This window comes from Osmia bicornis, chromosome 2, assembly GCF_907164935.1.
Source record: "Osmia bicornis bicornis chromosome 2, iOsmBic2.1, whole genome shotgun sequence".
NCBI lineage: Eukaryota > Metazoa > Arthropoda > Insecta > Hymenoptera > Megachilidae > Osmia > Osmia bicornis.
The window spans coordinates 5,038,846-5,066,505 of NC_060217.1; the positions used below are offsets into that span (position 1 = coordinate 5,038,846).

The 27,660-nt window shown below is 41.6% G+C and overlaps 1 long non-coding RNA gene across 1 annotated transcript; it reads left to right on the plus strand.

Moving 5' to 3' along the window:
- The first annotated feature begins 311 nt into the window (after positions 1-311).
- LOC114879090 lies at positions 312-12,183 on the plus strand. Its single transcript, XR_003789852.2, has 9 exons — positions 312-1,000; positions 4,429-4,893; positions 5,102-5,195; positions 5,303-5,342; positions 5,406-5,452; positions 6,598-6,747; positions 6,987-7,197; positions 7,884-7,958; positions 11,515-12,183. It is a non-coding gene; the product is annotated as an uncharacterized LOC114879090 (long non-coding RNA).
- Positions 12,184-27,660: the final 15,477 nt, after the last annotated feature.

The following is a 27,660-nucleotide window of genomic DNA, read 5'->3' on the forward strand; positions in this document are numbered from 1 at the left end:
TAAAAATTAAAAAATTGATAAAATTTGTATCCTTCTTTTAGATCTAAATTAGTGCAAAATTCAATTTAAGGTACATTAATTTCAATTAAAAGTCACTTTCAAAAATGAAGTTTCTACCCTACCAGAGGATAGAACTTTAGCGGCAGCCTAATATTATTTCGGTAGAGTGGAGCGAAGAGTAGTGGAAATAACTGTCACCGAAGACAATTTATGTTAATGACTGTTCTTGGCCCGAGGAGGGACGAGGCCGGACCATGGAACAGTCTGCACGACTCCGTGGAGCCGAACGGACACGCCACTGTCCGCTCCGCTGTACGCGCCAACGATTCACCCCTCTCCAACCATCGAAATACCAACCACCCTGGTTTCAACCCCTCGATGGCGACGCCCAGCGTCGATCCACTGTGTTCCCATCTTCTACCACGCAGACTCGAACATCCATCGTCCCATGGCGCTTGTGCGTGACCCGTTGGATTTTCCAAAAACACTGTGTTCGATCTCCATTGTGCTGTTTCAAACATCTTTATTAAATTTTGAATTATTTTAACATTCCAGTGATTTGTTTTAAAAGTTGAACGAAGTGATTGATACAAAAGATTTGACAAGTGGAGTATCTTATACCCTTGTGTATTAATTCAAACGCAAAATGGGTGACGGGGTTGTAAAAGATTGTTTCGTTTTAATTCAGAGTGAAAAGTGATATTTGGAAAGGACTTTCCTATTTGGAGATTGTGACGATGCACGATTGTTATGTTAAATTTCTTAATGTTACCAAGTATGTTACGTTTATTAAGTCGTAGAATGATTCCGAGATATGGGGGTTGAATTATCTGCGTTGGTGTCAATGCATGCGTTTTCAACCCTCAGAGCGCAGACTCGCCGGGAATCCATTGCTACCATCTTGTGTCAAGGGGGTGGTGAAAGCTTTGTCGGGGATGTCTAGCAACGTTCCGTCGATGCACCCCCAAATATTTGCGAGCAACTGATATCTTTCGCTACAGTGAGTATTTGCAATGGCGTAGACTTATTCGTGGTGATTTCTTATTGATAGTTTTAACTCATTTATTTCACGACTACTTCGTAAAATTTAAATTCATGTAGATTTTTATATTTCATCATTTGTTCAATTTCCAAAGCAACAATGGTGACCCAGTAAATACCTCTTTCTCGTATTACAAGTTCCAATTACAATTTAAGGTCATAATTTATTAAGTACGAAAGCAAATTAATGACCGCTTGACATCTTTCTTATTATAAATCAGTGTTTGATCAAATTTCACGCAAATTAGATACACCTCAACATTTTTACAAGCTTCGCGCATCAAAACCGCATTCCAAACCTCAAAATTGTCCACGATTTAACGTCCACCATAACAAATTCGACTGACATTAGGCTCGAAATTGCATGTTCTTGCAAAAGGGGAATAACCTCGTGATTCGAGCGAAGCAAAATCGACGTCATTAGATCGTGGACAGGTTGGTGATTAGGTTTCTGTTTTGAAGCGGGTCATAAGAAGTTTCCCAGTGGCGCCGACGGTGGTGAATTTTTCGTCCGTTTCGGCCAACGTCTCGGAATCTGGCGGGACATCGATCGATTTGTACGGTGCCCTTCGTCGGCACACTTTGCTTTAGCTTCATTTCACAAAAAGTGACCAAGGAGACATCCTTGTCCAAATCGATCGACTTTCTTCAGATGTGATATTCCTTTCAACTCGGGAACGATTTTCATAGGTAAACGATAACATTCTGTTAACGTACTTGTGTGGACAATCTGGGTACCCATTTAGGTTTTAATATTTAAAATTTGCTACATAAATTGTGATTTTGGAAACCTAAGTCTAGATGAAAATATTCAAAGAATGCAGGACATAAAAAATTTCTAATAGAAATATATGGAACTAGGTACCCACTTCAAGTTATTCGTTGCATCGGGGCTCACATGACCACCATTGTTAATTCACTGCAGTATAAATTTAATGTTTTGATAAAAAAGAATCAAACAGGAATAAACACTTGAGCTCTATCTTCTTATCTCTTCCTCTGATGCTACATTCCCTCGCTCCATTCATTGCAAATGTATTTAAGATTTTTTTCCACATGTAAGGTTTAAGGTTATCTGTACATTCATTAAAATTCCAGGAGCTCAATATTCCCTCTGTAACAGAACCTTATCTGAGATGGTTCCTCGTTGAAGTTCACTGTTGTGTTCTTTGGAGTATGCTTCCGTTACGAGTTGGTCACGTTCTACGTGGATCCATTTAGCAAGTTGCTTTCGAATCCGTTCAGGAAGACGACAATATTCAGTGAACGTGTGTGCACGAGGGCAAACCGGCTATAACTCCAATCAAGGACTCACTCGGCCCACATTCCACGTCTAGTCTTTCGATCCCTAAACTTGCTGGTACGTCCCACTCGATGCTTCAACTTCGTCCTGGCTCGATTAATCCTTGATTTTCATTTATAGTCCCCTCTGGTAAAGTTTCTTAATTTATTGGCAAACTTGATCATTATTTCCTCATGATTGAATTTAATTTATATTGTGGCTTTCTGACTGTAACAAGAGAAATTTCGAAATCTACCATTTTATGATTGAAGTTATCTTTGAAATTTGTTCCAAATGCAATCTCTTTAGCGTTATGAATATTTATTTATTAGACTTAGAATTTTGTGATCTAAGATGTTTAAAAAAATTGAAAGTACTTGTGTACAAACAGTAGCGTTATCCCTGCAAATATTGTCATTTTATTTTCCATGCTGGTGCACTACATCATGTTAAGTGTCTCGCAAGCTTGTTATTAGTTAAAACACACCGACAGGTCTGTTGAATCGACACCCGAACGAACAAGAGCCGGGCATGACGCGACGAAGCTTCCGATGATCGATGTTGTCCACACAATACACGGACCGCGATTTTTAGATATTAAACGCATCATTCACAACCTATCATCGCGTTTACTTGTTGAATATTTGCCCTTCCGATATGCGATAACTCTATTCACTAACCATAAGTATCTAAATACTAAGAAATTTTATAAAACCTTTTCCTTCATCCGACCATTTCACTGCGGTATTCAGAGAAATTTTAATTTAATCAGCAGAGTGAAATCAAAATGGAATTTCGTTGACAGCGAGTGAAATAGATTTTATTCCGCTACTCCCAATGACGAATTCCCGTTGTTTCCGCGCAATTTCACGGCGCTTGATATCAAGAAATTAGAGTGTCGCGATCGTAAATTAACACGTTTCCGCGAGAAGTGACGTCACGCGCCGCAATTCGACCATGGGAGACGCAACGAGGTCTCGTTGCTCTTTTATAGTTTGCCATATGGACACAAGTCGTTTCCCACCACTGACACCGATGCAGTACGATGTTATAAACTACACGCTAATTCGACCACACCAGTGTTGGAACTGTTTTTTTTAACCACACTCGGAAAAAAATTTAATTGGTCCTTTTAAGATAATCTAATGAAGTCCCGCGATGATACCGCAAACACCGTTAATTAATACATTTAATTCTAATGCAAGAATTTCTACAATTTCCAAAATACAAAAATTGTATAGTTTTTTATTTTCAGCAGAGAAATTATTAAATTGTCTATAATGGTACTTGATGTTTAGTACGGTCTTTGGTTCCTGATGTTTTATCATTTCCTGCAAACATCAAGATGGTCGGCAACTGGCGATTAGAGGCAGTTAGAGACAACGAGCCTCCTCGTTGCTCTTCCCGTTGAAAATGCAAAGTTAACGGGGCCGCTAAAAATCTTCTCGGAATTGCACGTCCGGTTTTACGGACACAGCACCAGAGTAGTTTTATTACGGCAATATAGCAGGGATGCTCGGTGTATACTATTGTTCAACTTTTTCCTCGCCTGCCTTCGAAGCAGGTATCGTGGACCTTTGGAGCTAATAGGCAAAGAATAATGGCGGTCAATCGACCTTCGATTCACTGGCCAGTTTGCTAGGAACTTTCAAATTCTCGAAATTGCACTCTCTTCCTCTTCTCGAACACAAAACTTTCTTCTTTCGTGCTCACTTTTCGATTTACAATTTTGAAAAAGAGCACCCCTATCTTCTCAACATAAAAATCTTTCCACCAACCATCACCAACCCTCTATTCCATATCTTCGAGGCAGCAAAAATCCCTCTTCCGTTCATCGTCAACCGTTACGTGAGTCACCCTCTCGATTTCACCTTGGCCACCCCACACGGTTCCCTCTCCTTCGGGGGGATCGAGTCAGTAGCGAAAGATTTTCACCCTTATCGGTGGAAATTCTATCTAACTCGAGGAAAAAGTGGAATTTCGATAAAGGGGATAGAAAGAAAGGGAAAGCCAATGAACATTGGGTGGATGGGACTCATTGTCGTGGAATAAAAGCAACGGGAGTTCCCCACGGATGCTGAGCCCTCGCGTGGATTTCATTTCAGGATCACATAAAATGGTGTGCTGCTAGTGCTGTTGGCGAAGATGGTGGTGCCGAGGGGAAACAGGAGAGAGAAAGATAGAAACAACAGGAGGGAAGAAGAAGAATGGAGAGGACAGAAGGCCGTGAAACCGAGGAGACGGGGAGAGGACAGAGATGTGCCGGCTGGCAAGCAGATGGTTGCGCCGTTTATTGGTTTATTCGTCGGTTCAGCCATGACGTCCCGTCCAGCCATCAGACCAGCCGGTGTGTGTTCCTCTTTGTGTTCCTCGGGAGGATTCGACTAACACCCGGGTCTTATCTCTTCTCGATTTCGAACCAACGCTATAACTATCGGCTGGGATTTGTACGAAAGTGACTTCCACGGTGGTTGCAGCATCGACAGCTTTGTCTTTTTGGAGCTTTTTCGGGGATCGTGATTTACACGCTTGGAATGCACGAGGGTGATGATGTCTGATGATGTTTGAAGGTGTGTAGCATTGTTATGGTGGTGATTTAATTTTTCTTTTGTTTTCGAATTGAAGGAAAGTGTATTGAAATACTTGTGAATTTGGTGGATTTGATGGTGTGTGTTATTTAAAATGATAAAACATTGAAATCATTTTTAATCGTATTTTATTTTCTGAAATTTTATACGTGCCAAATAATTATTTCACGATCGATTTGCTTTTCAACAGGGGTAGAGTGCGGATGTCGATTGTTCAAAGAGGGACTCTCGCGACGAAGGGGTTGATTGATGCTGACTCGGCTGCTCTTATCGTCGCTTACACGGTACACTATATTTCATTTGTGCATATTATGACACTCCAAATGAAGCCAATTCTCAATTGCTTGCTTACATCCAATCCATTTGCTCATCAGAAAACGTTCGTTTTCAGGTAATCAACGTGACAGAAAGAGTGCTGAAACAAATAATTGGTATGTAATTAATAAAAAACAAAACTGTAAGATCGAATTCCATCTAACATATTTTGATTTCAGGTACAAATTTAATCTCACGTGGAAAACTGGAAATATGGAAAATTCAGGTATGCAGTATATTAAATCAAAGTTTTCAAAAATTTCATTGAAGCACCGTTGTATTAAGGGTATGTAAATTTTTCATCATTTTCTAGTTAAGAAAATGATTTTTCAAAATCCGATTATCATCGAGAAGTTTCAGCACCCGTTGCCATAAATACACAAATTATTTTATCATACCCTCCGTTTCAGTTCAACGAGCAACATTTTCCAGGGAATTAGCGACGGCGAGTATATCATCGTTCGTGCAAGTTCCATTATTCCGTAGTCAAACTTAGTTCTGCTTCGAGCGAGAAAAGTTTCGATGGTTTCGGGAGCAACAGTTCTAATACGGAAAATTATGCGAATAAGGGGACGAGGATAATAGCGTCGGGGTGCAGACGCGTAGGCAGTTACGGCGAGCAGAGGGTGAAATCGGGTCGATAGGAGACGTTGAGAAACTCGAGCAACCACCGACCTCGCTCCACCTATCGGAACACGAGGGTTCCAGGATTAGCACGCCCTCTGCACGCGGGATGCTTCGTGGTGGGAGATATTTTTCTGTGGAAACTAGTGACGCGTCGTTTGTAAAATCTGCCTTCATTTTAAGGACCGAGTGAAAACTCAGTGACAAATTTTTCGATTTGTCAGCGATATAAGGAGATTGTAAAATGTTAATTAAAGCATTACCATAGCACCATTCGTGCTGAAAGTATTAACTTTCGTGGCTGTACGAAATATACAACGGTGCTTCTACTAAAATGATAGTGGGGTGGAAAATTTTCTTTTGTATATCTAGAGAGGGTTTTAAGATTCATAGTGGTAATTCATGTTGGTTTATTAGTCCCAAGAGGGAGGTTACTGGCTCTTCAAGGATACAAATCAATGACTACCTGCTCGCAAATATGCACCCTTGAGGATTCGTTTCGAACGTCATTCTCGAAGTCACGTTTCGAAGGATTAAGGTTTCTGACAAATTTTCGACAGCTCGTTAATTTTCAATCTCAAATTACTCGATTTATTTCCTCCTTTGGAACATGAATTACCTCTTACGTTTTCAACCCTTTCACATTCTTCGATATGTTATACTGAACTTTATTTTATTTAACACACAAGGGGATTAACAATATCGATATCTAAACAAGATACTAACATTGACTTGTTTTGATTGTAGAAACCAGTACCCGCCTAATTCAAGTTAATCCCGGATTGGCAAGCGGAAGGAGAGGATTCTAAGAGGATTAACCCACTGCTCGAAGCTCGAGGAATTTGGGAGCCTATCGTTGTCCTATCTGTTTCAATTCCCTGAACAAAATAATCCGAGGTAAAATATTTTGACAGTCCACAGTGTTCCTCCCTCTTCAAAGTTTCAATATAAACAGACAAACTTAATCTGACAAATGGCCCTTTCCGATGTTCTCTGACGCTTCAGGTAATCACGAAATTCATAGTAAAATATTGGATATTCATAAATTATTCCCCCTAATTAGATGGAATAAAAGAGGTTTTAATTGTGTTTACTTTTAAGATTACGAAATGATCCGTGACCATCGATGATTTCAGATAAACAAGGAACGCCGATGACCAAGTAACCTGGAAATGGAAGGTACATCGACACGCTCAAATAAAAGAAGCTGTACCGCTACGGAATAAGAGGAGAAAGAGGATGAAGAAGAACACGACCTTGCTACATTCAGCTGTGTCATCCGTGAGCCGTTAACGCTCAGGTGCTTTCGATCCCAGGGACGAGCATCAATCACTATCGATAGTGCAGGTGTAATATGATTATTGTCGCTAAGATAACCAGACACGATATACGTCCTGGAAGTGTGCCAAGTGACATAACAGGATTTATCTTTAACAGTGTATCGAAATCACCAACTCCAACCAACGAATCTTGATGACTTTTGGTATTGATGTTTTAGGAGAAACTTTAGGGTCTTTTATATTAATTTTGATAATCGTAAGAGGATGAAATTTTTAGATAATTCAATTTCTGAAATCGTTTAAGAATAAATGATTTTTGCATCATTTGTTGAAATGGTTTAAGCATCAAATTTTTAATTTCCAAATTTCATTTATACTCATGCGGTGTTTGAAGTAAATTTCTTTACTCAACTAATGGAATTCGTTTCGTGGCACGCTTTGCAGAAATAGATGCAACCCTGTTCGTTGAGGCAATGACTCGACACAATCGTTCTATTTTCAAATGACTCTGCACTTCGGCTACTCTCGATCTGGGCTAGCGAGAGCGGCAATTTTAACTGTTTATCGGATCCTTTGAGAAACATTCTGCTTCTTGGAACGGGAATAAGGATGCTCGAAGTGTTTCTATTAAATTCGGGACTACCTTATAATTGTGGCATCAATCAAATACCAAAATTATGAATTTTCGTTTTTAAATCATTAAGCTTTAATTAAAATAAAAATAATAAGATACTAATTAGAGAATATTTTTAGATGGACCAAATGATGACGAGAAGGTTGGACACCGTCGATAGCATACTGGGCCAACGAAGAAGTTAAAAGCGGCACGTATGTTATTCAAAATCATAGACAACTGAAAATTCTCTGAAATGTTATGCGTTGTGAAATCAACGTGCCGATAGGAGAAGGCCCAGTTAATGCTCTACATCTACCCTGTAGATCCGAATTTGTTTGATAAGAGGCGACAAATTCGGTTCTAGAGAGGTTTGTGTGGTGCATACAGAGCTACGGTGTGGTCTCTAAACTATGTGCTAATCGTTTCCCATGACATTTTTCAATGATATCGCGATAATCTTCAACAATTGTACTGGCGTTTCAATACCTGTTCTATCGTCAAACAAAAGAGAAGATGAAGATACAGATAGAAACGGTAACTTAGGAAAATCGAACATTTACATTGTAAGAAATTTAAAAAATGATAGTTGAATGGGGTCAAGGGAGAAAGATGGTGGTAAGGATACTGAAGGTCGTTAAAAAATTCATTAATCATAGTGCAAAGTAAATGACACGATACTTGCAATAAATTTCTGTTAGTATAGGTTCAAATTAATTGGCTACGTGTCTATAGTCCGTCTAATGAGACGAGTCAGTATTTCTTTCCAGTTCTTCAAACGCTTCGGTCGAGGTCTGTATACAGTAAGTCGAGCCTGTTTCGAGCACGTGAATTTATATGCATTTGCGAAATTGTCTCGTTGAATGGACTATAGTGATCTATTTGAGCCTTTCAAGTGTCTTCAACCCCTATTTCTTCGATCATCTTCATTTTATATTGATTTGTATGTAGAATTTCTAAAAGGATAATAATCATCTATCAACAATATATTGCACCTATTACACACGCTGCATTAGAGTGCACATTCCTGGTGCAGCCTGTACAGATAGCTTCAAAATTCGTAAATTGTAAACTAATAATCCTTTAATTGTAAATGTTCGTTAAGTTTAAATTAGTTATTAAGCGTATCAATTAAGCGTGTTACATTAATTTTAAATCCTAAATTTTCAAATTTTTCATTTCCATTATATACGAAGACCCTTCAAAATCCTCAACCCATCGATACAAAGCATCTAAAAATTTAATTAATTTGATATTTGTAATCCGCAGTCTACCATTTGGAATTTCATGAAAAAAAATTAATATGTAAGTAGTATCTTGAAGAATCCCCGAAGAGAAGCATAAGCGGATTGTATTTTCCAAGATGACGACAAAGAACGGCGATTCGTGATGGAAGAATAAGCGAACGGTTAGATAGACATCTCATCTTTTTTAATTCGACACCTTATCCTCTTATTCACGGTCGATCACAAGATACTGAACGTAGCTTTGCTGCGTTTTCTTGAATCCCTCTGTAACAGCCGCTACGCGTTCATTAATCTTTGATCGTGTTCACATTAAAATGACACGCCGCTCGTTACGCAACGGCTGGTAAGTGCTAATGAAGTGCATACACGGCTGTAATTACCGTTCAAGTAGCCTGCCCATTTCTCGCGCGTGCGCCAATCGAGCAGAGAGAAAAAGAAAAAGGGAAAAAAGCCAATGTATTTCATAATGATTCCAATCGGAAAAAGAACGTTTTACATGATTGCACGCTTTTATAAAGACAGACATGAAACCTCCTTCGTAAATATTGTTTTGAAATACAGAATTTTTCCATGGAATGGAAAATTAAAAATCTAAGCTTGTCAGTGATTAACTTTGCATTAATGTGATGAATAAAAATGAGATGGGTGGTGTGATGGTGTATGACATCTCTGTATTTTTGGTTTATTCTAGCAATTTTTATTTACTTTCAAAAATGAATTTTGAATTAAGAGATAATTTTACCATGTAACAATAACACATAGAAATAAATGACTGTCCATCCACGATTAATATAAGTTAGAATAGAATACTGTTAATTTAATTAAATTGATGATTGAATTAACCCAAGTTGATAGGAGCATACCTGAGAATTGAATAGAACACTCTTCGATCCTCGACAATCCTTTTATACTCAATGATTGACCTCTTTTCAAATAACACGATAACTAAAGTTGCTTATTTCTCTTTCATTTACCTCTTTCACAAAGAAATTATCTTTTACTACAATCTACAAGATAGTTTGTATGCATTTTATTATACAAGCCGTTAGTATAATTTACGATCATTGATCATTAAAACTCAAGATGATTACAGTGCTACCGAAGTGTAATTGTTGCTTAATTGAAGCATATTTTATTTGCTCGCTTATCGCAGAACAGCCTTATCACTGATGATGATCAACGCAAATCATTAGCTGATTGGTGATGTGTGAGTATCTAATTGCAGCTTGTAATCACGACACGGATTAGCTGATCAATGAAAGGATTGAAAAAAACAGAGTTCCTAGTGGAAAATCTACAATTCAGAGCAGAGTGCAAAAAAGGAAATTAATTGGAAACCGATGAAGCGTACCATGACGCACGTATCGTCGTGATTAACGAGGAAACATTGATTCGATCATTTTATTCTGATTCGAGCAGTTTGTACCAAAAATACAATTGAAGTTCTTTTAGTAATTGTTCAAAAATTTTCATGAGTTCTAATTGAAATTTTCATCAGACTCGTTTTAATATGAAAATTATCCATATTAATAAAAAATTTGATTCTAAAGGATCTCCCTTAACTCGAACCTAACCTAAGTCACTCTTTCATCAAAGAATTCACAAGTTAAAGAGGATCATTAGTTAATACGTAAACACCATTAAAGTGTCCTTAACCATGATGTGCTCGTGCAGTCGAGTACAAGTGGGCACCTTTCCTGACGTCCGACATGAATTCCTTCATTAGAGTCAGCCATGCAGTCGGGTCATTAACTCACCTGTAAACATCGTTGCCATCAAAACGTCATCATTTACACGAAATCGCAAAAAAATAGTCGCGAGCCAACGGTGTCAGGTAAACGGTAAAAACACATAACCGGACGTTCGTGGCACGAGTTTCTCCATTAAGCTCGATTTACGAGAACGGTGTAATCGTGTTCTGCTTTCAGTCAAGTCTCGAAGTGGCTTGAGTAGGTAATTGAGTTTGCGAGTTAGACAAGGTTTGGGTAGGAAATATCAAACAAAGGTTGCAAACCTATTAAATTTAATATGAATTTATTCCCATTACGTTAACTGATTATTGAAGGAATGGTAAACGTAACTTATCGAAAGTAACTGCAATTTAAAATAGGAAATATTGTACTGTATAGAATCAATTCTGCTTTAAAGTGCTGATTGTGTAATACCTTGTGTAATTGCCCCAATTACGGAACGATCAGAGATTTAATCTTAGGTAAGAGACGTTCTTTGCAAGAAAGTAACTACGAAATGACTGACATTTCAAGCAGTGTAGTTCAAAGTGTTTATGCATTGAATAATAGCATAATTGTATGTTTTGCTTCTGGTTCTGTACATGAAAGAGGCGCGAAGTTGTTGCAATACTTATGCAAGGGGTAGGGTTTATTAAAATTGCATCTGATTTGAAATTAAACGAATTAAACAAAATCACAAATAAATGATAAATTTTTAACGAACTTGTATAAAAATGCCCTGAATCAAACCCCTATTCGATCCAATATTAATCTCTACGTTTTTCTTTTTTCAGGGATCGCAAGAAGATTAGACGTTGAGAAGAAACTGTAAACCGAGTTCGAGCCACGAAGAAGTTGGCGTATCCGGCGGAAGTTGGCAGAAGAGAGGGCAGCAGCCAGGTTCAATCGGCGTCGTCGAATGAAGACAAACGGTTCTGGGGTCGCGGTGGACGCGTTTACCTACGTTTCCAGAGATCCTCGCGGAGTCTCGAGTCTAAATCCACATCCAAGTGCGCGAGAAAACATAGCAAGATTAATGATATGCCTGACACAAGGGAGAGGGTGCTGGTTGGCGAGCACACTGGCGTCGGTAACTGCCAAGAGGAAACAGCAACCACAGGAATAGCTTTGCTACTTTCCATACTGCACCGTCCTGCGCCTTACTCCAGTTGCATACTTGTCACTCATTTCCTGTCATGCTCAAGAATCTCGCGATACCTTGCATATCGTTGTTCTTGTTTTCCGAGGTATTTCGATTCGCATTGTCTCAGTCGTAGTAAGTGGGAAATCGATCTTAGGGTGCGTTTAGAGATTCTTCAGGCGATGAAATGAAAGAATGATGTGTTCATTTCTTGCATCGATTGAGTCAAGAAATCTACATCTGTAATCTTCTAGATAGAAGACAAAATTAAAAATGTTGAAAGCTTCGTTAACAGTCCGCAAAAAGTGTAACTTCTATCGCTCGAAGAATAAAGAGGGAAAAAATAAAGAAAATACGGATAGAAATGCTATTTAACGGCAACTTCTTGCAACAACCTGATTATGATTTATATCTATTCGTTTTCTTGTTATAACTCGCACACATATCTGATTACTTTTCGTAAATCACATCGTTCTACATTTTCTTTGTAGAAATGATTGATGAATTCTGGCTGATTAACATTCCAGCTTTACACCAACCACTCATTAGCCGGCGAGATTGTACCTTGAATTAAAATAACACGGTTCAAAGATTTTATTCGTGGCTAATCGTTCCAGTTTGCTTCATTCATGCGTTCCCCTGCTATTAACTTTTTCGTCATTGCTGCCGTTTGTAGTCGTCATTCACAGCCCGTGTTGAGTATAACAATTGCGTATATACATGCGATGGTCATTTCTATGAAAAAATGACGCAAACTCGCCGAGTACCAATAATGAAATCGTCACAAAGAGGATGTAAGGCTAAGCAGGCATCGGAGGAATCGTTTTCGAGGTGCAGCGGTTACCAGGACGCTTAGGCGTCGTCACGTCGTGCGGTTAACGGAGCAAGCGAATGGGGTTAACTAAACGGAGCGTTCGCGCGAACAGCGCAACCCCCGTCGGATTCGTGGCCGGTGACTGATGGCACCTCCTCGATCACCAAGGATCCCCCGACGATCCTCGAAACGTCGCCACACGCCAACAGCCTCCGAAAGGAGAGGGAGGAGTTGAGCTATGCAAAGACACGTCCGATACCAGTCATTCTAATTCCGGATCAGCTGTCATTCGAATCACAACGCTCTGTCCGAGATGTTTTCCTTTGATGGAAGCTTCTTTTTTTTCTTACTAAAGTGGTCGTCCTTCTTCGTGGTTTTTATTTTTTTTTATTTCATCTTTGAGGTGGATTTTGTTTGAAGGGTGAGTACGAAACTGTATCTGTAGAACTATTTTTTAGAATTTATATGGAAATCTAAACTGGTCATTGTTTTGTAATTTTTAAAATCAGAGATTTTGGAGAACAAAGGGTTTGATGAACACTTTCGATTGGAAGTTGAAGTAAATTTTATTAGAACTCAACAACTATCTACAATATATAATTGAAAAACTTATTTAACATAAAAACAACTACAACTCATCCCCTGTCCAAGAACATTCCCCACTTTTTCGTTTCAAGAAAACTTCATCAATCGACACCCAACGCTTGCGTACAAGCATCTTGCGAGCAAAACGAAGCGTATCGCCAACACTTCTAATCTTTTCAGCACTAGAAGAGGTCGTTTAATAAATAAAGCAACGGCTGTCGGAGGCTCAGCCCGGGAGGAGGTCCAGTTCGCTCGGGACGCGTCACCGAACCGGTCTCTGGTTGGCTCATTCTTAATTATATTCCGTAATTCATAATTATTATGCACCAGCCTTGCAGAGGACAAGCGGACGACGGCTGGTCCAGTGGTTCGGGCCGGATACGAGGATATCTCTCGTTTTCACTTGGACAGATAGTCATCAATTCAAGCCTCGGATCAAGAAGATACGATGAGTGCAGTAATGCTGGTAGGATATATAGCAGGGACGGACATCGGGGCAGGTTCTTCGAGTAACGTGATGCATTGGAAGATAAACAAATCAGGATATCGATACGAAATGTCGTTTTAATCGTCGAAAGATGATGCCAGGTAAGTCATGACTTATGTAATGGTGACTGAAATTTTTAAACTAAAAACTTTCGTCGTCCTGGTTTGTTTGTATCACAGTGCATCACAGCGATCTCCGTCCCTGACATAGAGCCACAGCGATGGTGGTACGTTCAGCAAGAAGAGAGATCGGTAGAGAAACGTAGAGGAAGGTGGCTTTTGATGTGTCTGGCCTTCGGACACCGCATGGATCTCGCGTATCGGACGTGGACAGAAAGAGGTCGGCATAGATCTGACGCGATGAGCGCCGCTGTGCTATAATATTAATGATGACTGGCTTGCCCCCATAGAGGAGCCTATCTATTTCGTTCTGTCCAAGACTGTCTTGTTCCACCGGGGGGATGCAATTTCTCGATAAATTCTCCCGTGTTCCAACGGTTCGACGATTCGCCCGTCTCGCGGTCGTTAATATTAATAAGCTGCTTAATATTAATATTGATAAGTCTGTTAATAGCGATGGGTATCGGTGACGTGGATACCCGTCGGGTTAATGGCGGTTCGCGATTTTTTTCTAGCCAGAACAGGGGAACGGTAGTTGAGCGCATGCAGTTTCGTTATTGCTCCTGTTGCTTCCATATGAGATGCTAATTTGCAAATAGATTATTTGTAAGTTTCGAGGCTCTAGAATGAATTTATTCTATATTTTTTTTCATTCAATTTGCACTGAGTGCCAGGCTGGGGAATTTAATAACGATGGATGCTTAGCAGACTTGAAGTTTGAAAATTTCTTTTTTCCACAGATTTTGATTGATACACCCCGAACGATTTAAACATCGGTAAGGTATGTCCTGGCAGATATCTGCAGCTTTAAAAGAGAAATATGTCTCTTTGGCGAGTTGGTAATGGAGCTCGTAGCCCGCTGGAATGTTGTTTAGTCACGAGTGGTAAATTTCCCAATAAATCTCTTCGCTCGGTTCGTTTGCGCATTAGTCACTAGCTCGTTCGACTCGTTTTTGTAACGCTGAAACATTTGCTGAAACTCAGGAGGAATAATGTCATCGGTTGTACAGCGAGGATCTCGGGTGCACGATTAATGAGAACTGGAGGAGCCACTCAGGAAATCCACTGGATTCCCTAACGAGTGCATAAATATTTAATGCGCTCCTGCATGCCACGGTGCTGCTAATGAAATTCTTCTGATTTATGAACAATTACTTGCCTTCGTCTCGTGATTTCTTGCTCTAGATCCTTGTCCCTGTCAAAATCAACCCGGTTGCAACTTATAACAAACGCTTAACACGGGTATTAATTTCAGTATAATTGTGATTTTAATTATCGTTATCTGAAAATCAATCGAGCATCGCTTTTCGCAGATAAGTTGGAACCGTAGGAATGAAACGGATACTAGCGGAAACGAATAAATAAATACGTTAACACGCGTGCATCAACGCGCCGCGATGCTCTCAAGCGTTTCATTCTTTTCCTCTGTGAAATCCATCAAGCAGAGGTCAGAAAAATACTCGGAAATATAATTAATTGCCGGTTCCAGGCGAGCCGAAGGAAAAAATAGAAGACGATGGAATAGCCAAGATGGTTCCAGCGTCTTACGTGACCATTTCTAGGCAGCTGGAACCAGAGATGCCCAGCCCACTGGCTTTTAGAAGTGTACCGCTAGTGAGTCACGTGGGAAGATAATTAGCGATCATCCGGAGGGACTAGAATTTTATGTAAAATGGCGTCAAACTTCTTAGAAGGATGTGAGATCCCTTTAGAAACCATAAAGACGCTTCTTCGACTGGGTGCCATTTTGTGTGCCTGCCTCGCCAGCAGGCGACAGTTCAGTGGTCTGGTAAAGAATTAATCAGACGTCGGAAGACGATCAAAACGAAATTTCATAAGGAACGAACGAGTGAACCGGAGGTCAAAATAGAAAAGGCGGAGATGTTCGTTGGTTCTCGTCGATCGTTTCACGATTTAGCAACGCGCAGAGAAGAAAGATAGTGAACTCATAGGACGGCCGGCCAGCAAACCGTATCCTGCGGGGAAAAATGGCCGTGGCCCTGACCACCTGCTGCCACTTTGATACCGCCGCTAGAATCTCATTTAGCCGTGTAATTCCGACGTTCATTGACGATGGATCGTCCCGTCTTCGCGGCATTGTAGGTGTACTGAAACACTTCGTACCTTCTAATATATGATCGATCGAGAAGAGGCAGCGTAACATCGTGCCTGTACGGGAACAAGCCGTGTATGTCCGGTGAAAAAATAGATTCAGTTGCTTTCCTGCGTTCCTTTAGTAGAAACATTCGATAGCCCTTGTACGTTTCATGTTGCAAGTCAAACATTTAAGTAGCCATACATTTCAGTTTAAACCGAGTACACGATAGTTTAAAATCAAACGCATGAATTAGAAATGGATTCCTTCAGATTATTTATTGCCATCCTTTTACAAATATTAAAAAATACGTCGCGTTACAATTGACAGAATGCGACCACAGGTCTCGTCCCAAAAAACTTAGAGAAAATGGTCATCGCACCTGATTTCCATGGAAGACAATGATCCAAGTTGGGCGCTCGTTGACAATGAATAGCCGCTGATTGTTTGCGCCGCGTCACGGTTTTACCGTCGCGTTTAATTCAATTTGTGAGTGACTTACGATGCCCGTCATTAGTCATCGTGAGGCGTGCGCGCACGTCCACGCAACTCGAAACCAACTTCTTCGGTATATTCCGCGAGCAAAGTATCCGACGGCCAAAGAGTCAGCGAACGGCGAAGAGATTTCGCACGTATCTCGTCGGTTCGTTGCGATTATCAGGTAAGAATGAGGCTCATCAGGTGAATCGACTCGAAATGGTACCGACGCAAAGCGATTAATACCCTGCCATTTCAGCAGGGCGAAGGCTAAGTCAGAGATCGTGTTTGCACGATGTATCCGTAAGAAAGATCGACCAGGAAATCCTGAAGACCAGGTGAAAAGTATCATGTGCTAGATTTCACTCATCCTGAAAGAACATCGTCGATCGTATATTCAAAGGTTGCATCTGGGACCATTTTCTCTTAACATCTTTATAAATGAAATAATATTATACACAGTGAATTTTTGAATTGAAAATATTTTTTAAAATAACCAAATATAAAGAATTTTACAGCTACAAATTCAATTGTACAAATAGTGAATTTACATTTATTTAATAAATAAATAAATAATTAAATAAATTTTTATGAAGAAGCAAGCAGAGGAATGTCTACCAGGAAAGGATGCATAAATTGAAGCCGACTATTCTACACCGTTACAAACACGTAATTTACACTTATTCGTCCCGCCTTCTTTCGTCAACTCTGTTCATCCTCGAGTCGAAGGTTGTTGAAGGCGACGAACCGACACGACGAAAGGGCTGTACTTGAGAGGTCCAGCGAGCCGCCAATTGATTCGCGGCACAATGCCGGATATCGTTTGAGAATGCTGCTCATCAGGTGAATCGGCCGCAAATGGTAGCCAGCTAATAAGTGTTTATTATTCGACCGGTGTTCGTGCACGTGGTCGACCGTACGTAAATACGGAAGAACCGGCCTCGCCAGGGGGATTACAAAAGAGAAAGAGAGAGAGAAAGTTACTGTTATACACGCTGCACGTCCAGCCGACCAAGGATGACCCAGCAGATTCATCCTGAAGTCTAGACTCGAACGGATCCACTGATCGGCCACCGAACACCCGGACGATCAACGCTTCTTCGTTGCTTGCCTTCGCACGCTGCCAACTTGGCCGATCCAATTTTATCGCCAGGTGCGCCAACACGCGTGCTGCCAGCTATTTTGGTGACTGAAAATGATTAAGGTTCTTATCTATTTCGATAGAGATTACCTAACTTTGAAATTATCAATTTTAGAAAAAAGATAAAGATGTCTAGAACTCAGAGAAGACGCGTTATCACACTTCACGATGGGCTAATCTTTTAATATTGAAAATGACATATTACATTTCAAAACTTTCAGCTCTCCTCGTATGATATCTTACACGCTAAGATTACAAGAACGTTTCCACGATTTATGATCAACGAACGCGAAACTAGAGTTCCAGCCACTCTTTATTTCGCATTTCTTCTGCCCGTAGAAAATCAAGCAGCCTTTGCTTTCCATAACGCTTCAATCTTCTTGTCAGTTACAGTTGCATTACTCGAACGATACAATACTACCAATTAGCTTCTTATAAAATTCTGCATGTCTCAATAATCGACACGAGTATCGTCAGTTTTTCAACGATCTTCACTTTTCAAGGCTCGAAGAATTTCTCTTCATTCACTTCATTCGTTTTCTATTTCAAAGAGGTCCGAAGTTCTCTTGATAGGACGAAGAAATTTGAAGTTACTCTGGCAGGAGCGTCTTGGCATTATTTCGAGCGTACACGTAGATCGCGAGCGTGGTGGCGAACGATAGGACAAGGAAAGGAGAAAGAAAGGGAGGGATGGCGTAGAGTCGGGGGGGAAGAAATAAAGAACGAAGGAAAGAAATGAAAGGCTGTCAGAGCGGCGGCGAACATCGTAGGTAGAGGCGAGGAGAAATAGAAGAGGGAAAGGAAAAGAGAGCTCTAGGAGGGTATTAGTTGGTCTGAAGGGTGGATGCGAAGAAAGAGAGTTCCCTCTTTCTTATATATTTTTTCTTATATTCTTCGGCGTTCCTTGGGAAAAGTTTGTTGTTTGAAGCAGCGCTCTGCCTCTCGCGATCATTAATCATGCCGAGTTTTGGTTTGACTAGCAGCATCGCCGGCACGGTCTCTCCCCGTCTCTCCCTCCTCCACCTCCTCCCAGTCTCTCCCAACGGTGGTTCGTTCGGTTCGTTCGGCAACGCCAACCTCGAAGCTTTCCAACGAGAAAGAAAGGAGGATAGGTAGAATAGGAGGGGTGGTTTCTACCCCACTCGCTGATCCCCCAATCTCCTGCCACCCTACGCGGCACCCATCGTGTCCCGCCACGTACGAAGACGCCGGCCGACTATTCGGAAATATCATAGAGGGGTGCCAGCGATAGAAAAGGAAACCCTTGTCCTCCTCGACCCCGCTTCAACCCCCTTTTTCCTTTACTTTCCTTTCGTTCAACCCTCGACACCGCGCATCGGCAACTAGGGTCGCCGATTTCTTTCTCCGTGCCCTCATGGAAGGCTTTTCCAGATGCTAATAATAGATTCGAGAACTTTCTCCTCGCACGACATGTCGCGTTGTCCCCTTCAGGGTTGTCGTGGAACCAATACACCGCCATTTTTCCGGGGATGCTTTTCTCTGGATTTTCTAAGCTTCTTCTTCTTTTTTATTGATACTGCTGTATGCCTCGCGATCAGATGGATGATGAATTTATTATTGTTCGAGCTATTTCGTAGCTGACGTGTTTTATTGCTGCAAATGCTGGTCAGAGAGTCACGTAATGTTAAAAAGAATAGCACTGTGTGAGCTATTAATGTTGTAGCAAACGATAAGAGATGAAATGCATGATAGTCTGGTGAATGAATAATGCATTGTTTGGTTCGTGATCGTGACCTTTATTGTCCCCATTAATGTCACTATTATTAACTTAATACATTTTTTTCTTGAAAAATCTCTATCGATCTTGCAGATGATATTTTTTAATTTTTATCTTTGAAGTAACACATTTCCAAGATAGCTCCGCGCCAGAATGTCCGTCTACGAAAGAGACGAGATTTCAAGACAACGGAGTCTCGTTGGTCTATTTGAAGGGACGTTCGCGCAACGCTGTCGGGTTCGGCGGAGGCGAAGCCATACCTGTGGATCGGTGCCTGGAAAGTTAAGGGTCCCGGTGCAGTTGATTAACGATGTAAGCGTCCAGGTCGAGGTGGGTGGCGCATGCCTTTGTGACAGCACCACCGCTCCTCCGCTCCTCGACATCGCCACCGTTGCTATCACGGATTATTATAACTCGTACGTTTCATCTGGTACCTCCATCGACCGTTCGGTAGACATTCACGTGGTCCTCACCTATCGTCACGTTCGTTTGTCCTGGCGTTCCGATAAAATCAACCGATTCTTCGACCTTCCAACTGCACCCCTTATTTCAAACCTCCATTTTTTCAAAAACATTCTCAATTTTTCTTAAACCTCTGGAAGTCTCATTTGGACCTTAACTTTTGGAGCACAATTTTAATTACATTCAAAGTGTATTTCGGAACTTCAAAAACGTGTTTCTCAATATAGGAGCATATAGTTCAAAGTGTACGAGGTTAATAATAAAATATCAGTGAATACTCGGTATCAGGGAACGCCATCATGCAACACGGTTTGATATTAATCATAACGGTACGTTCTGCAAGCCTGTTCGAATGTTTAGCAACCTATAACTGCGCCGATGATGAATTGTACCTCTTCCTCTCATCCATTAAGAGGATACAAAATAATATAAAAACTTTCATTCATAAAAATTTGTCTCCGAAGAAAAGATACCACTACCAATTACCACGTTCCAATTACCCATTTTGAATTATATTTAATTTTTACAACGTATCTCACTATATGTATACAGCCATTTCTATTGTAACAGTTGGAGCGTTAAAATCCAATTTTATAAAATCCAATTTTCCACGGAAAGGGTGCTGAATCGAAAGCTGGAAAAATAGGTCAGAAAAGTTATCAAAGATTCGGTGGAAATCAAAGTGCCCACGGGACCGATGGAAACAACTGGAGAAGAATCCATTTTGCGAAATGAATCGGGTCCAGGGAGCAGGAGAGGAGAGAAGAAGAAAGGAAGGCGGGTAAAAAGGGTCGATCTGACGAGGGTACCTACCCTATATTGGCAGGCGTGGCTGCGGGTTGCAGGGTGCAAGTGGGTTTCGAGGGATCGCTGATTGGTTCCCTTTCGAACGGAATCGACTGAAATACCGAGTGGGAGAGACAAAGGCAACGCGAACGTGGGGTGCACGAAGCTGAGTTGTCGAAGGGGTCGGAAGGGAATACACGTCCTGACGAAACCCTTATTCACGTGGCATGGACCCTTTTAATAAAATGCGCATTTATACGAGCTTCTTTGCCCTGATGCGATATTGCCTCGAATAGAATTTGCAAACGAGGATTAAGCGGAGTTCCAGTTCAGAAACAGTTCAGACTTTGATTAAATACAGGATGGATCTTGTAACCAATCTTGGATAAGATTCAATATATCCTCCTACTTTTCAATATCATTTTCTCGATTCTTCTACGAAATTAGTTGGCAAACTAATGTACTATAATGGAAATTTGTCTGCCAAGGGGTTAATATCCAGAATATTCAACCATAATACCTCTAGTTTGGAACTATACACAGTGACGTACGCGGTGGTGAGTGCTTCTTTTCTCCTGTCCTCGAAAGAACGATGGCTCCGAATTTCTTACTTCAGCCCTTTTCAAAGCTCTTTGTAGTAAGAATCGGGGTCAGCCTTTTGGAACTGTTAGAAAATCATTCGTCAGCGTGTCAGCTCGCCGTTCATCTCCACGAGATTCGTATTATATTTGCAAAAAATTATTCGGACCATCGCTGGACATGACAACACAAACCGAAATACATAACGAAAGCCCTTGCTTGTTTCTACCCTTTTTATTATACATTTGACCGTCTATTTTCATAACTGTCACAAAAAAGAAAGAAAGAAGAATCCTTCAGAAATGGTTCTCGTTCGATAACGTCGTTCAACATCGAGAAAACGAAGTTTTCTGGGAACGGAGGGTAACTCGAAGCCTTTGGATAGGTGATTGATTCACTTTGAATGATTAAAGAACGCTGAGGTAGGGCGACAGGATGGGGTTTGGAATAATAGCGTTCGATAGACTCATCAAACTTTCCCGTGGTAACTTTAAAAAGTCCTGCCTGGCTTTCTGGAAAAAGTAGACGGATCGTAGTTGGTTTTCGACGAAAAGTTTTCTCGAGAATCGGGGAAATTATCTTCTGAAAAATTTATTTATGCAATCACCGTAACTTTGACGAAAAGCAATCAAGGTTCGTTCACGGCAGTCAGATCTATAAGTCAGATAAACGAACCTCCCTCTCAGAAGGATAAAGGAAAGCACAAGATGGAAGAGAAAGGGTTGAAGTCAAAGAGATAGGCAAATGGACTTTCTTCCAGCATAGCTTCGAAATTTGAATAATTTATAGCTCGTAAATAACGAGAATTATAATCAACCGGAACGAGACCTCATTGTGGCATGATCGGTAGCCAGCGGTATACTCGGCAACAGTACCTACGGTAGTCAGATCGTGGAACACGACCTGGCTTCGATGGCCCGAGGCTCGTGCTGACCCAAAGGGTTGCAACGTTTGATTTATTACCCGGCGAATCGAATTTTTTCTCTACAGAGGAAAGTATTCGTGCGAGAAGACGTACGGCGGGTGGTAAGTTCTGCAGACAGCCACGAACCAAAGGGTAAAATGGGTCAAAGAAATTTCAACGTCTTCCGGACGATCCTTTCCTCAGATAGTTTCAAACTTCTTCTTCTTCGTTTGTCAGGTTTCTTGGAAAATATATCAATAGAAAAAGTTCTTATGATCCAAGGAATAATTTATTCTATAGGATGCATGAAGATGATTACATTGAAAGGTGTTTCCTTCATTTTTGATCGATTCAAATGATAGAATTTGATAATTCTTTTTTGTTGATATTTTATTAAAAAATTATTTTCAACAGTACAATAAAATTTTACAATGATTTATTAATATTACTTTCAAAATGATATCTTGCCGAAGAAAGTGTATTCATTGATCGATGTGATACCATGTCCTCCACATCCGCTCGGGTGCAGTACAGTAAAACCTGGATAAATGCAACGAAAGAATGCTTGGATAAGTGCAACATCGCTATCCCCTCCACTTGGGGGGATCCCCCTAAGCCGAACCGAGCCGCTCGGCGAGGAAACCGTGTAATATGATCCGACCGTAATATCGATGTGACTAATACTAATTGAACGATAAAACTTTTTTATTTTTAACTTTTTCTTAATTAAACTTCTACTAACGCATTTGTGAGATTTTTCTGATTAAAATGACACCAAACACGATATAGTTTGAATTATATTTATAAACAATAGTAATCGAATAAACAACATAGAATTGACACCACAACTGAACATAAATGATATCGGCTGAATACAAAACATGTGTACGGACACAGAGTCGGCATGTCGGCTGAATAGAAAACATGTGTACAGACGCAGAATCGACACCTCGCTTGGATAATGCAACATTAAATACCCAGAATCGACACCTCGCTTGGATAAATGCAACATTAAATGCCCAGAATCGACACCTTGCTTGGATAAATGCAACATTAAATGCCCAGAATCGCCACCGTGCTTGGATAAATGAAACCTTTGAAACCAGAGCCAACACCGCGACTGGTTTTGATGTCGATCTCTGTTGCTTTTTGCCAACCTTTAACATCAATTTTAGCAAGTAATTATAATTGAAACTATATCGTGTTTGGTACCATTGTAATCAGAAAAATTTCACCGATGCGTTAGTAAAAGTTTCAATAAAAAAAAGTCAAAAATAAAAAAGTTTTATACTTCAATTAGTATTAGTCACACCGATACGTTTCGGCTCTTTCCTTTGATCATCGGACCTCTCTCTTTCCACCACTGTCTGTCTCTTTCTACGTTCACGCTTGGCTGGTCGTCGCGTGTAATCCGAGATTCGACACCTCGCTTGGATAAATGCAACCACTGGGTCCCAATGTTGGTTGCATTTATCCAGGTTTTACTGTACTTCCGTTGCATGATCGGAGCCTCGGTGCAAGATAAAGATCGCGCACCTACCGCGACTACGAAAGACGGAATGAAAGATAGCGGTACTGCTTACGGAGGGTTATTGTGCGTTCATCGGTTACGGCTCATCAGCTGCTGTAACTTCTATCTTCGGTAGAAGGAGGATCCGAAGGTCCCAAGGCGCCAACTTCTTACCGTTCCGCCTTCCTCGTGTTTCCCACCTTCTCTCCACGCTTGTCCTTGCCTGCAATACCGTTCTCTGATTGCTGTAAATCTTCAAATTACCAATAAATACCACAAATTGGCCGACTCGTGCTCGTCGACAGGCGAATGGACGCCTGTTGGTCCCTTGTGGCTTGTAAACCCGCCGGTTTCTTTCCCTTTTTTCTTATGCCGTTTCGCTTTTGCGAAATATCTTGTTGCTTGTTGTGTTCCTCAGGGAGTGATTCGAAATTTCAGGTATTTCCTTTTCGTGGAAATCTTCTCGAGCACCTAATGTTCCATAATTTAAAGTAACAATTTATTTGTTAAAGGTGTAAACCTGAAGATTATCCTAAGCTCGAAGCAAACATACGAAGTCCTATTTAGAATCCTTCGTCCTTTGCACTGAAATGTTAAAATGTCACGCTATTCAATCGAACAATGTGCATTACAAGAACCTTCCCATGTGTGTCTCGAACTCGAAGGTATTTACCAGGAGGCATCCATCGATACCCATTCTTACATAACACGGCCTACGAGATTTGTCAGACGATACGCGTGTAAGTTGTCCGCGCGAGAGGAGCACGCTTTAATTCGGAACCATTAGCGCGGGCCGAATCGATTGCGATTTTCTATCCCCGGGTCCCGGGTACGGACTTTTTGAAAAATGAGACGCTCTCCTGGTCTCAAAAGTGGTCCTAAAACGCTTGAAAAAATGCCGACAATGTGAATCCATTAATCTTGCCAGCTCTTTTCTTCCTATTCCTCTCTGTCCCGCGTTCTGAACCTGCGTGCCTCCAGGACATCCCTTTGCACTTACCACCTGGAACAACAACGAGTTTTCCAACAGCCTCTGCTACCAGGACAATTTACTTTTTCCCTCCTCGTGCACGCGACTTTTTCTCTATTCTCGTGTGTCTCTGTGTTAGAAATTCCTATTAGCATAATACGATGCAGAATATTATCATCCCCCATCCTTGCACTGTCTTCGCCTCCTTCGCAGCACGAAGATCGCGCAGAGATCCTTGAAGAGCCAGAGGCGAAGATTTAAACTTCCGTAAGGTCGTTCGAAAGCAATTAACCAAGAAAACGTTTGTAGGTCGACACGAGGGGCCCTTTTCGAACAATGTGGCGACGTTTTCGCCGCATGCAAAGTGTCTTCCAGAAGACGAGGGCGAAACGGCGTGAAATGGTAATTGTCGAGGTCACGGATACTGGCTGACCTTAACCCAGTTACCTCCTTCTTTCTTCTGCTCCGAGCGGTAATCAGCGTCCAAGGGACGTTTACACGGTTCTCCCTTCGCAAAGGGTTTCCTCGCAACCGTTTAAACGTGGTCGACTGCTTTAATTCTTTGCTCCTCGAAGGCTGGCTAACTAGCGATGGTTGCTGGAATTGTATTTCAATTCTTTTCCAGGATATCGAGTACTGATTCCTTGTGCATCATCCTCTGTCACCTCAACTACTCTCCCCGTGAAATGGTAACAGATCGGAACTTAGGTAACGCGAGCAGCTTCCAGTGTTGCACGAGGAAGGATGTCACGAGCACGAGAAGGAGGATCGTCGCTAACCACTCCGCGAAAGGTGATGAATCACTTTTACGACTCACTCGGCCATTCTTCCACGTCCGAGTGACGACGCAAGCCGCTATAAACGCGCTTTTTCTCGCCCGGTTCTGCTTCTTTGAGCGAGTCGCCGGAACAGTCAGCTCGGTGCACGCAAATTGCTTTCACGTCGCGTTGTCAGGTGGTAATTGGCCGTTGGTCAACGGTCAAGGGTCGCGTTAACATTCTTACGATCTTCGTATACCGATAATTACCGCGCAAACTTCTTTTTTATTTTCCTCGCGGGTAAGGACTACTACCGTTGATCGAACAGCTGGTGACTTTCACTCGACCGAGGATCAACGAGGGTTTGAGGACGTGTCTGCTCGTTCCTCGCGCTGTCATCGCGGGCTGCTTTGTACGTGCTGGTAAAAACATGTGTTTTCTTGTTAGAAACGTTACATCGCGTCTTTCAACGAGCCCTCTCGATTTCTGGGGTTTCATTTCGTGTTTGTTGGTTTTCAACGCTCATGGATCAACGGATGTTACATCGTTGCTTTTTTTTGAAAGGATATCGTTTGTGCCGTGACACCCTACCTTCATCTTCCATCGACTACCCCAGCTTACCCTCTCTATTAACGTATTTATTCACAATACGCTTAAACTTTCAATTACACGCGGCACGTAACATGTTAATGTTCCATTTACGATCCTATTCATTTCTATTCAATTACTTAACTGGTTTCGTCGATATGAAACAGTATACATTAGAACAGCCCTTTCTTCGAATACAGTTCAACACAAGCGAACATTGTAACACGTTCTACTGTGTGAATCGAGTATTTTCCCCCCCTTTCAACGGAAGGAGAACGGAGGATCAAAGAGCGACAGCGATCCTTTCGAAGGTCGACCTCGATACCTAAGGGTTCAGAGGTACGCGCTGGGATGTCCCCAGGAGGACACGGTTCCCCTTTTCACGTCGACAAACGCGGGATCGTGACTCAGCAGCGAAATAGAATCTCTCGAGACCTGGACCGATCCGCTGCCAACGCTTCAACGCGGAACTCGTGCGAAAATAGACGAGGATCGCTTATAAATTCGGAAACTCGAACCGCGTCGAATCTCCTAGACTGATCGCGTAAATATTTAGAATATTAGGTAGATCGATCGGTCCCCGAAGCTTCGGGCGTTTTAAAAACTCCTTTGAATGTTGTTTAACCTCCGTTAGAAAGGACTCGGGGCTATAATGGAAATGGCGGGAAAATGAAAATTATCGAAAAAGGTTCGGATCGCGCCACGAAATATCCATAAGTAAAGCGCGGCACGGTAATAAAGCGATGAAAATGATAAATCGTGACGGTCCCACCCCCGGGCCAAGCGGCGTATTGCGTTATTAAAACTTTACTAATGGCCGATAATAAGCAGCCGCTCGGACGGGATTGATATTAAATCGTAAACTACCGCCTTCTCATTTATCATTATCACGACGGAACTCGGTGTTCCAAGTCGTGCGACTCCTCGACTCTGCGAACTTTGTCGGGCAACTGCAACCAAACGGGTTTTCACCGGAAATCGTTCAGACGAAAAGGATTCTTTTACTACGTGACTGATAAAATCGGACGCGAATATTAAGAAATAATTTTTGTACAATTTTCGAAAAGCTTGTCTTCTTTCAAGACAAAAGAATTTCTAGTATCGATATCCATAACACAAGTATCATATAATTAAGTTCCAACTCTGAACAATACATTATCCCCGACACTGAACGATCCTCTAAAGACACTGGACCGTAAGGACGACCATGTTTCACTCCAGTAAATCCACACAACTCATACAGATCCCAAACAACAATCGCAAAAGTTTCACCCTCGATTGCCAGCGTCTCCGGTCCACTCGAGGTCCCCAGAAGCTGGATGGAACACGTGGCGGGTCCCTGCAAGCTCTCATGGGCGATCTCGCGATAATCGTGATCCGGGAGATCGCATCGGTTCGGTAGCGACAAGAGGGAGAGAAAAAAAGAAGAAGAAAGGAAGGGGGTGTGGGTGGAAGAAACGAGAGGGAATCGTCGCTGACGAACTACGGGTCTCCCGGCTCCTGCAGGGGTGGCTGTGGGTGTAAAAGGAGGGTGTCATGCTGGCTCACCGGGAAAAGTGATTGATCGTGTTTCGTCCGGAAGAGAAGAGCGGCGGCGAAGACTCGGGCAGAAACAGGAGAGGAAAGCTCCGCAGAAAGACGAAGAAAGAAACATTGGTAGAAGACGTTGCCACAGGGAGAGAAAGAAAAAGCGAGAGAGAAGTTCGCGAGCAGTGCAGGGTGATAGAGATGGAGAGATCGAGTCGCAAAACGAGGAGACAACGTCCGTGCTACCCTCTTTGCTCTC